Below are 13,013 nucleotides of genomic sequence, written 5' to 3'. Positions count from 1 at the left end.
GTTTCATTTCTGAGATAATGTTACAGAATGTTTCGGAAAATGAAGATTCCAGGACCACTTTAAATGTTTCGTTTACAATCGTTTCCCAATGACCCGGAATAGTACTGCCAGAACGAACTATATCCAAAATGTCTTCCAGTTTACAAACTTCGGCCATTCTTTTTACACAGGGGTCACTACTCTTTCTGTTTTCAATCACCACACTTATTAAACGGGTAATGACTACATTATGATCAATATATACAGAGCGTTTTGCATAGTAGTTTCCCATTTTTATTTTACTTAAAGAAAAAAGTCACTGTATCGAACAAGTCCCTGGCTTCTCCATCCAACTGCTGGTTGTTAGTCTTCTTCTTCTCCATCCAACTCGGCATGGATCTTTTCAAGTCTCTCCTTGAGGCGTCTGCAATTTTTGAGATTGTGAAGAAAAGCCTCCGAAGCGCCTTGGATCCTCCAATCATCCGTGAAAATGTCTTTATCATTAAGAGTCTGGTCGATCTCAGTAATGAAGTCGGTGAGCCAGAGTCTTTTCATTAATGCGTTGTAATTGTTTCTGAAGTAAAAATCGGACATGTCATTCAGAAAATCGTGTTGCCTCTGGCCAGGGTGACTGACTCGGCACCCGTTGCATATTTCTTCTCTGTACCGATGTATCACCCTCTCCACAATATCAACCAACACCGCTTTCACTGTGTCCATAAACAGAGACGTTTTGGCCCAAGGAGCAAAATCAGCAGCAGTAGTATTGCAAGATTCGGGTTTCCCACATGGTGGTGTTGCTGGTGGACTCTGTTCCTGGCTGCAACTCGCGGGGGGAGTCTTGGCTTTTCTCTGCTCCATGGCTAGTTTACAACGGTCGTCTTAGTGAGGTCCTTCGTTTTAGATGATTTGCTGAGTGGAGGGTAGGGCTTATTGCGTTGAATGGGGGTAGTCAATTATAGAATGTAGCGTTGTAGCTTTTTCATCTCATCTCCAGCAATTGGTCATCATTTAAGAACAAGTAATAGTTTTGTAACGATTCTACAGAAAAAAGTCAGAAAAGTATAGTTGCGTACATCAGGGTGTATCTCAAAGTATCTTGGTAACATAAAATAACTAAAATATGTAAGTTTATCAGAAAAGAAAAAACCTTGTTTATCTGAACAAGTGTTGCATACGCCAAAGTGTGTCTAAAAGTATCTTAGTAACACAAGAAAAAGAGAAGAAAGCGTTAATGTTAACAAAAACTGGATTGTTCCACTGAAATAATAAATAAATAATTTCAAAGAGTGCGCTTAAAAAGAACAAATGTATTCAGATAAAAGTATTTTGTTAGACTATTTAAGTCCACGATGGTTACATTTAACCCCTAACCCATTTGTATTATATGTTTGTTTTCCTAATAAAGCCAGAGTCACCTGAATTAATTTAGTCTCCATACCTTTTATTTTTACATTTTGTAACAATCTTAAAACATTTGTAGAGAACAAACACTGTGGTTAAAATGAGTGTCTTTATGACGTCTCTCACACAGTTGGTATTTTTCACAAAATTCATTTTTAAACACATCTTCTTGATACTGAGACAACTCCGACATTCTTTTTACATAGGTAGAATACACAATGTCTTTCTTGAGGGGTCCTTAGTTTAAAATGATCTGGTGAGGAGGGTGTGACTTGTTATATTGAGTGGGAGGCAGAGTCCTCTGTAAAGGTGAGATTATTTTTCACCAGTATAATGTCCATCGATGTCTGACTCTGTTTAAAAAGTTATTTAAGCTTTGTAGCTTTTCCATCAATCATTTTCAGCCAAGCAGTCAATGGTACCCGCACTGCTGTCTGAAATACTCCACATGTAGAATTAAAAATCTCCAAAACAAAATCATCAGAGGGGTCCTTCCCCAGCGTCTCCAAATGGCTTGCACGGTAATACCATCGCCCCGATGGTCCGCTTTTAGTTTCCCAGACGGTGCTTGTCAGGACTCTTCTCACTTCTGGCAGCGGGGAAATAACTCTTTCTTCCTCCACATTGAGGGGCGGCGATGAAATCTCTTCTTTGATCTCGCATGCTGTCTGTGTTTCTTTGCTTTTCTTTGCAAATATCTTGTACACCGCTGGTTCCACTATGGTTTCTTGATGCACTACTTCTTCCGGTACCGTGGTTGCGTGGAGATCTCTGGAAGACACCAGAGTTAACACAGCCCAATCTGTTGAGGTCAGTGTCGCTTTGACACTACGGGGTCCATATGTTTCTCCATTCTTCAGATTGTAGAAATGCAGTTCATTCGCCATATAGTTGAATACATAACCCCAAACATCGCCATTTTTCAGAGTCCATTCTTCATGAAGTTCTTCGGCTGGAGGCGTCTGAACCTGGCACATATATTGCATTCGTTTCTTGATTGGCGCTCCGGACTGATGGCTGTACGTTGTCACAGGCGTCTCGCTGATTAAACTCATATCTATGCTTCTCTTTGCCATTTTTCTTTTTTGAAAAGTGCCTTGGTGATTGGAAATGACTGGCCTGTTATCTAGTTTGAGCGTATTTATTTTCGTCTATTTCCATCCCCTTACTTTTAAATGATCTGGTGAGGAGGGCGGGACATGTTATGTTGAGTGGAGGCGGAGCCCTTGTACAAGCTGGAGGCTTCATGGAGTGAAATGGAGCAGAAACACACATTCTTTATGGGTATTATCCCAGTGTTCTAAATCTGCCTACCTTCCCTGCACTTTTGTGTATAAAAGCTGAAAAAAGTAGATAATGAAGTACTTTGTTTTTAGTAGATTTCGTTAACCCCCTGAGGCAGTCCAAAAACTAAGAATCTGTCTCTTAATCCACCATCCCCCGAGAGCCATAACATACTCAACTCCCTACAGCAGCTCGGGTGTGAACTCCCGTACAGAATGTCAGTCACTGTGTAACACTTTTTTAGTTTTGGTCGATGTGAGTGCTCGTATATCCTGGAATCGTTTTAAATGTTGCCAGTTTTTGAATGATTTTAATAGTTTGTTTTACTTCGCATATTGACTGGCTAATGTGTCATTTTATTTGTGTTTTACAGCTGTATTTGTCTGCCTTTCATGTCTGTGTTTTATATGTTGTAACTTTGTACATGCTGCCCTTCTTGGCCAGGTCACTCGTGGAAAAGAGATTTTAATCTCAATGAGTTTTTTTACCTGTTAAATAAAGAATATATATATATATATATATATATATATATTAGTGACACTCTGCAGATTTGTGTGTAATTCACTCACAAAGGAACTGTAAGATACACTTTAATGGATGCAAACCCTGTCATTTTGGAGAAACCATCTCGAGTGAGCTATATTTTGAAAGTATACCAGTTTTTGAATGATTTTAATAGTTTGTTTTACTTCGCATATTGACTGGCTAATGTGCCATTTTATTTGTGTTTTACAGCTGTATTTGTCTGCCTTTCATGTCTGTGTTTTATATGTACATGCTGCCCTTCTTGGCCTGGTCACTCTTGGAAAAGAGATGTTTTTACCTGGTTAAATAAAGAATATATATATATATATGTATATATATATTAGTGACACTCTGCATATTTGTGTGTAATTCACTCACAAAGGAACTGTAAGATACACTTTAATGGATGCAAACCTATAGTTAATAAAAGTAATTATACATTAGTTCACAAACCTACAACTAAAGAGTACTCTGAAAACTATAATGTCCTTGAAGGGTTCTCATTTTTAAATGATCTGGTGAGGAAAGGTGGGGCTTGTTATGTTGAGGGGTAGGCGGATCCCCTTGTAGAAAAGTCAGAGTCTTTTGCAGTCAAACCGGGGGGGAGAAATCCTGCTCGTTCCTTCAACCTTCCTTACAGAGCCCCTCCTCCAACACACATGACCAGAAAGAGGCTGTACTCTGAACCCACCCCCGCTTCAGACGGTTGACTTGGTAAGCTGAATTGTCTGTCTTTTTTAAATTTATTTTTGAGCATATCTCTATATGGTCGTAGCCTAGTCATTTATACAGAGGCTTTCATCAGTGTGAAATTACACATCAAAGGGGCAGGCATCAAAGGCTAATTAGATTAGACAACAAAGGGCTCTGAGGGGGAGGGGTCAAAGAGACTATCTTATTCAATACATCAAAAAGACCTATACAACAGAGGGGGTGCCTGGGGCTAATCTAATTGCGGGGCAATTACTCCACTCTCAGGGGTCAGGGGTCAGATACCTTAACTATCTTAATCAATACAACAAAAGACCTATACACAAAGGGGTGCCTGGGGCTAATCTAATTGTGGGGCAATTACTCCACTCTCAGGGTCAGGGGTCAAATACCTTAACTATCTTAATTGATACAATAAAAGACCTATACACAAAGGGGCTGCCTGGGGCTAATCTAATTGCGGGGCAATTACTCCACTCTTGGGGTCAGGGGTCAAATACCTTAACTATCTTAATTGATACAATAAAATAATCACTCCGGGGGGTCTTTCACGCCAATCTGACATCAAAGGGACTTAGCTCATTTGCATAAGTAGGGAGAGGTGTGACCTGTCACACCACCTGTCACTTTTTTTGACGAAAGGAACATGTGTAATACTACTGATGTGAAATCCGAAAATATTTAAAAATATATATATATACTTTATTCCGAGTGTGCTTGCTTTTCTCTTTGAAAGTCATCACATAACGGCATTGTAATACACGGTTCGGCTGCATTACATATTACATATCTGTTGTAGTTCTCTATTTATAGAGCCCTGCTGAGAAGACTTCTAGACAAACACGAGGAACTGCCGCCAAAACTGAAAACATGACGTGGATCATAAATATATAAGCAATTAAACAACATCTTACATTTATTTTCACACAATACGTCTCCTTGCAGTATCAACACTAATTCGGCTGACTTTTATATTTGATCCAATTGGTAGATTGTCATGTAAAACCTGGCATGTCATAACAAAGTGACTAATATATAGACCAAATGTAATATTGGATAAAATACTACACCAAATGGACATACACAGATTAAACATAAAGTTTGTCTCTAGAGTCTAACTGCCATGAGAAAAATCCAATCAACGCTCAAAAATCTGTCACTAGATGTCGCTCATTGTACCAATACGGTCAGAGCCGGCCCGACCCATTAAGCGACATAAGCGGCCGCTTAGGGCACCACAACCACTAAGGGCCCCCTATTTAAAAAATAAATAAAAATAATAATCTCAGTACACCGTCACCGTGGTAAGTATGTTTAATTAATTTTGTTAATATGCCTACTCTCAAAGTCATGTATTATATTATTGAGTCAATAATAATTAAATTATTGAGTCAATAATATAATACATTAACCGTGCTTTACCTGAACCTCATCATGACACTAGAGAGGACTGCAATTGCCCGTGTTCAGTGAATGCAACAGAGGCAAGACACCAGACCAACCAGAGAGTTGAATGGAAATAAATATCTGTCTTATTGGCTGACAGGTACCTATCCTGTGACAATGTTTAAAATAAACAGTCAGTCGGACTCAGAGTTTTTGAAGATGGACATAAGAAAAAAAATTCTTAAAAAATACGACAATTCTCAAGTGGTGGCTCACACAACAACCCCAGAGCCACCACTTGAGCCAGGTAAACAAGGTATGTAAATGTCAGTAAACTTCCAAGTTTTGCAAATATGTAAGCAAAGCATAAATTACATCTACGTTGACGTTACTTTGAATCGCGGGGGTAAGCTAAACAGTTAGCAAGTAGCTATAGCTAGTCAGATATATTAAATAAACACTTAGCGTTACCTGGTTAATTAAAAGAAAGCTCTCTGGGAAATGTTGACTTACTGTTCGACATAAAGCTAGAAGCTACCTTGCAGTACACAGTTGTTCCAGGGTCCCGTCAGTTAAAGTTGTTCATAGTTAGCTTAGCTAAGCAGAAACCTAGCACTGACATATATGGATGTTATGTGACAGTATTTCTGAGAAAAAGTCAGCTGAAATGGTGGTAGTTGCCACTGCTTTACGTGTCGACAACATGTTTTAACGTATTTGCAGCAGTAAATAAATGTGGCTGTTTGGCCAATGACGTTGCCATAACAACACCTGAATTTATATGTGCAACCTCTTTTTGTGACAGATTTTTGCATGAAATTATAATTCTTCTGAATGATATTCCTATTGACAGCTAATTTATATGTAAACATTATGAGATGGACAGCCAGAGAGAATAAATGAAAAACAGTTATGAAATACTATATGACAAAACAAGAATTCAGTTTAAAGTTTTTTGTAAAATATCCATAAATAAAAATGTGTTTACAGTTATGTTTCATATGGGTGTTGAGAGATATATCCATAGATCTCTTAATTTTGCTCTCAAAGTGCAGCAGATTGATGCTTTTAACTTAATATTTAAAACAAATCTTCCTGGGGGAGCATGCCCCCGGACCCCCCTAGAGGAGGTTAGGTCCACGGTCTTATTTATACAATATGTGTGATTATGCTAATATCATAAGACAAAAGTTGGTTCCGTGTTGTGTGTAGTGAGAACGCGCTAGAGTGAGGGGGGCCCCCAAGCCAAAGCTTGCTTAGGGCCCCCAAAAGTCTAGGGCCGGCCCTGAATACGGTTTATATAATAACCATTATTATAGTAAAAAGGGCTCGCTTTGGCAAAATCCTGATCCATACAGGTATTGCAGTCCTAAATAATAACAAGTAACCATCATGTGTGGTGCTATCTGTAGATGTCTGTCTTATTTTTTGTCGATTTCATATTGTTTTCACAGTGCTGTGAAAATGAATTTCCCCCTGGGGACAATCAATCTAATCTAAAGTAATTTAATATTCAATCCCGTACTTTGTGATTGAGAACATACATTCGTAATTTACTTTTTAAGTTTAAAGCACTTTTGTTGTAATATTATGGATTTAGTTGACACTACCAGCCGACTTTCTTTTGTCCAATATTTTAGCGGGAAGATACATTGAATTAGAAGTAAAACAAGAAGGAGAAGTAGAGGTAGAAGAAGAAGAAGTAGAGGGAGAAGAAATAGAGGTAGAAGAAGTAGAGGTAGAAGAAGAAGAAGTAGAGGGAGAAGAAGTAGAGGTAGAAGAAGAAGAAGTAGAGGAAGAAGAAGTAGTAGAAGAAGAAATACGCTAACGCTACAAACAGGCACAACACTGTTACTCTGTTTTTACTGACATCATGTAACATTTTATTTCACCTTGCTCTATGTTTTTTAACGCACATTAAAAAACGGGAACATTTTCGGGAGTTTCAACCGGGTACCGGCCACCGAAAAAGGGGACTTTGCCTAGAAAACGGGGACGTTTTGGTTACCCAACCAACTGTGTTTACAGCTAAGCACACACGCTAACATTAATTAAGACTACAATATCACTTGCCTGCCCACATATCTGATCTAGACATATTAACATGTGTTGGGGAAAATAATTATTTAAAGTTATTTAATAATTGTGACCTTTATTTAACTTTTCGATGGATGAATGATGCTCAAAGTGAGGGGGCAAACCCTAAAAGTACATCCTGTAGCGAGTAAAACTCTAACACAGAAAATACCTGTCTATGCTGGACATTGGTCCAAATGGCCATATGGACATACGGACCAATGCGTGGAGCTCCTCAGTCCTCACACACAGGGGGGGGGGGGGGGGGGGGTGCTAGTGGAGCCTCGCAGCGGCGAAACTGTGACGCGCTTACACTGTGGGTGCGCCGCGTTGGGGGGGGGGGGTTGCGGGTGCTAGTGGAGCCCCCTCAGCATCCCCCCCTTCCCGAGTCCATTCGCGATGTCTCGCTGTCTCCACGCAGCAAGCAGGAAATTAACCCAGCTCACACTGTCTGCTCCTCGCAGCAGCGAGCCGCGCAACGTCCCGCCAACACGGCACCCAGACCCCACGCATAATTCTCATCTGTTTGTCCCTACTGGTGTCATTTTCTGGTTGCTAACGCCATTGTAACACATAATCACTGATGTTCCGCTGTAACGGTGGTGGACCATAGTGGTAGACTCATCAGAACAGAGTGGGCGAGCTGACCAATCAGAGCACAGTGGGCTCACAGGGAAGGGGGGGGCAGGAGCTCCAACAAGCCGTTTAGGACAGAGAGGGAATACACATACTATACAGAGATGCTGTTTGAGAAACCAATGTGAGTTTGGAAAATTGCACAATATAAATCTATTCTAGTAGACCTCAACAATGGAATTATGATCAGTATAAATGGCCATGACATGGGACCTTTAAAAAGAGCTTTGAAGCCATGAGAGTCTCTCAAAAAACACAAGTGATGTCAGAAATATAGAAACACGGTAAACAAAGAATACTTATTGTACAAAGAAACAGGAATAGAACCTGCACACTAGATAGAATTACATGTATACAAAATTACGCTGTAGTAGATGGTGGTATGGAGATCGGTCTTTAGCTCCACTTTAATGTGCATCCTCATCTCATGGATACGGATGGATTTTGTGATGATGAATATTTCCTGAAAATAGACCCCAGTTATGCACAGAGAAGGGGAATGCAAATACAAATATGAAATAGAGGTGGCTGGAAAAAGCTGCAGTTGCAAAAAGGAAGAACATCAGAGGAAGTGGAAAATCTAATTTGGATATAAGGATTCATCTGCAGGGCGGAGACGGTGTGAATCTTTAATATTTGCTTTAAAATAACTGTGGTGTGACACTAAAACATGTTAAAAACACGTAATAAGCAGGGTTTGGTGTGCAGTTAAAATCAGCCGGCTTTGACTTTATTTGGAGCAGACAGCATCTCTAATGCAGGGATTCCTTTTGAAAAAATATGTTTTCTGTTGCATGCTCTGAGAAACAGGGAAGCTGAGGGAAACAACGGTAAATTGGGAGAAAGTGGATGAGGCTGTTTGCAGCTCTGCCCAGCAAATCAGCAGCACACGGTTTTATTCGACTGCACTATATATCAAGGCCACAAACAGCCTTTAACACTTAAATAAACAAACATATTTAATGTATAGAACAAACATAGTGTGTTCAAACTGTTACTACCCAAGGGTTGGTTCCAGCCATAGGTTCCAGCACTATTGAGAAAGGAGGTTTGACTTTTCATCTTATAATCAGATACTTTGACCATGAAACGGTTTTAAAAGTAACAACATTAAAAACAATCTTGTGCTGCTGTTTTTGTGACTCTGTAACCTTCTTCAAAGAATAAATATTTTCTTCATCTTGATCAAAGACGAAGTAAAGCTTGTTATCTCACGGTAAAAATAAATCTACCACTAATTTGCAACACCAAATGCATTCCCATAAAAAAGTAATGTCTGGATTTGTACATATTTAATATCACAAGATAATTGGTTTACCAAACATAGCAAAATGTTCTTGCTCAAGTATCCATGTTTTATGGTCATGTTAATACGGTGGCTGGGAAGTGCAATGGACAATTACAAAGTGTGAAACACTTTAACAAAGCTTGAGACAAATTTACATTTTATAAAACAAAATTACATTAGCAAAAACACTTTTACCAAGGAAAACAATTTTAACATTAACGCAAACAAATTAACAAGATGCAAAACACGTTTACAAAGCGAAAAACAAATTTACATTTTATAAAACACTTTTACCAAGGACAAAACTATTTAACATTAACAAAAACAAATTAACAAAATGCGAAACACTTTTACAAACCAGAATCAAAGCGGAAAGGGAATGTCCATCATACCGGAAGTGACGTCACGTGTTGGCTCAAATTTAATTTGTTTTGGCGGAAAGACCATAGGTACGAGTGTGTTTACGTTCGGTAAACATGTTTTGTCCGTTTTGTAGAAACAACCTGGGACAAGTGACACCGTTTTGCTCATCTTGTGGACAATCTCTGGAGTGTTTAAAGGACACGGACCAGACAGAAGGACCAGATATCTTGCATCATTGCGGGAAATATTTTAATGAAGGTCACTCGTATGCTGTAATCGTGGACATATTGTCTACCTTTCACGGTGTAAAAATCAGTTTCGGACTCTTAAAAGCAAACTGAATCAAGCCGGGTTTTACCGCAGAAAGGGTTATTCCTCTCAAATCGCTGTAATTAACGCCATCAGGTTGGAACTTCGTGGACCTGGACAATTGTTTGGATACCGAACAATGTGGCAGGTACTAAAACAAAAGTAGAGAGATGATGTTATGAATTTGCTCCTGGAGCTTAACCCCCGAGGCTGCGAGAGGAGATCTCGCAGAAGGTTTATAAGGAGAACCTACCACTCAATGGGACCGAACTATATGTGGCATGCTGACGGTTATGACAAACTTAAGCTATTCGGTGTGGCCCTTTCAGGATGCATAGATGGATTTTCACGTAAAGTAGTATGGCTTGAATGTGGTCCAACAAACAATAACCCAAGAGTTATCGCTCAATATTTCCTCAAATGTGTGCGAAACCTCGGTGTCATCCCCATGAGGCTGCGGACTGATTGTGGCACGGAGAACGGAATTATGACTGCAATTCAGTGCACCCTACGTCACCATCACCATGACTACTGAGAATAAGAATAATGCAAGATTTCTTTTCAGCACTGTAGCCAGGCTGACAGAGAGCCACAGCTCGATTGAGCCTTCTATTCCCTTAGCACTCAGTAGTAATGATTTTATGTGCTTTTTTAACGATAAAATTGTTACTCTTAGAAACAAAATTAATGACCTCTTGCCTTCGACCAGTATAGTGTTATCAACAGCTCCCGGAATCGTAAGTTCTAATATTTCACTAGATAGTAAACTAGAATGCTTTTCAGCCATTAACCTTGAACAATTACATTCAATGATTCTCTCTTCTAAAACCATCAACGTGCATGTTAGACCCAATTCCAACTAAGCTGTTGAAGGAAGTTTTTCCATTAATTAGCACTTCTTTATTAAATATTATGAATATGTCTTTATTATCAGGCTATGTTCCACAATCATTCAAAGTAGCAGTGATAAAACCGCTTCTTAAAAAGCACAACCTCGATCCAGAGGTTTTAGCCAACTATAGACCTATTTCTAATCTTCCGTTCCTCTCAAAAATTCTTGAGAAAGCGGCCGCAAAACAGTTGTGTGATTACTTAAAAAACAATGATTTATTTGAAGATTTTCAGTCTGGCTTTAGAACACATCATAGCACAGAGACAGCTCTGGTTAAAGTCACAATGATATTCTAATAGCCTCAGACAAGGGACTTGTCTCTATTCTTGTTTTGCTCGATCTTAGTGCTGCATTTGATACTATCGACCATGATATCCTATTGCAAAGACTAGAGCACTTAGTTGGCATACAGGGAACTGCTTTAGGCTGGTTTAGGTCCTATCTATCTGAACGCTCTCAGTTTGTACGTGTTAACGATGAATCTTCCACGCAAACCAAAGTTAGCCATGGAGTGCCACAGGGCTCAGTGCTCGGACCTATTTTTTTCACATTATATATGCTTCCGTTAGGCAATATTATAAGGAATCATTCTGTAAACTTTCATTGTTATGCGGATGATACTCAACTATATTTATCAATCAAGCCTGATGAAATTAATCATCTAAATAAAATTCAAGACTGCCTTAAGGACTTAAAAACGTGGATGACCTTAAACCTTTTGATGTTAAACACGACCAAAACTGAAGTTATTGTACTTGGCCCGAAGAATCTACGAAACAAATTATCTAAAGACATACTAACTATGGATGGCATTAATTTGGCCTCCTGTGAGACTGTAAGGAATCTTGGTGTTATATTTGATCAGGATTTATCCTTTAACGCCCACATAAAATCAATTTCAAGGACCGCCTACTTCCATCTACGTAACATTGCAAAAATCAGGCATATCTTGCCTCAAAACGATGCAGAGAAACTAGTCCATGCATTTGTTACTTCTAGGCTGGATTATTGTAACTCTTTATTATCAGGGAGTACCAAGAAGTCAATCAAGTCGCTTCAGCTGATTCAAAATGCTGCGGCTCGTGTACTAATCAGAGTTAGGAAAAGGGACCACATTACTCCTGTTCTGGCTGCCTTACACTGGCTCCCTATAGAACACAGGATAGAATTTAAAATTCTTCTTCTCGCCTACAAAGCCCTTAATGGGCAGGCGCCATCTTACCTTAAAGAACTCATTATACCCTACTGTCCTACTAGGGCATTGCGTTCCAAGAATGCAGGGTTGTTGGTTGTTCCTAGAATCTTTAAAAGTACAATGGGAGCCAGAGCCTTTTCTTATCAAGCTCCACATTTGTGGAATCAGCTTCCAGTTTGTGTTCGGGCGGCAGACACCCTATCCGTTTTTAAGAGTGCGCTTAAGACCTTCCTTTTTGATAAAGCTTATAGTTAGGGCTGATTAGATTCAGCCCCTAGTTTTGCTGATATAGGCTTAGTTTGTCGGGGGACATCTTACTTCTTCCTTCTCTCTGTCTATACCCGTGTACACTCATGTTCCGATTAACCCAGCTTCCCCAAATGTCTTTCTTTTTGGTGTCTATATACGCTGGGATCCGGAGGCATGGATGATCCTGCGGTCCTGTGTCCTGGATCGCGAGCGCTGGATCTTGAGTCGTGGCTGTGGTCCTGGATCATAGGTCCTGGATGGATATCCTCGTGGATTCATCTTCCTATTATACACACATGCATTTCCAAACATTTGGACTACCTATGTTGCAAATGTATTATCTTTTCAATTTACACACGGCATCTATTGCACGTCTGTCCGTCCTGGGAGAGGGATCCCTCCTCTGTTGCTCTCCCTGAGGTTTCTCCCATTTTCCCCTTTAAACTGGGTTTTCTTTGGAAGTTTTTCCTTGTACGATGTGAGGGTCTAAGGACAGAGGGTGTCGTATTGTCATACTGATATTCTGTACACACTGTGAAGACCACTGAGACAAATGTAACATTTGTGATATTGGGCTATATAAATAAACATTGATTGATTGACTACTACTCTGGAGCGTCCAGCCACATGTATGGCACATCCATGACTAATCAGCGTATTGAGTCCTGGTGGTCCATATTAAGAAAGGGAAGGTAAGTGTCTATCATGATTATCTA

Source organism: Pseudochaenichthys georgianus, chromosome 21 (genome assembly GCF_902827115.2).
Source record: "Pseudochaenichthys georgianus chromosome 21, fPseGeo1.2, whole genome shotgun sequence".
NCBI classification, from domain to species: domain Eukaryota; kingdom Metazoa; phylum Chordata; class Actinopteri; order Perciformes; family Channichthyidae; genus Pseudochaenichthys; species Pseudochaenichthys georgianus.
The sequence above is the reverse complement of the archived record's forward strand: the minus strand, read 5'-3'. Positions refer to the sequence as shown.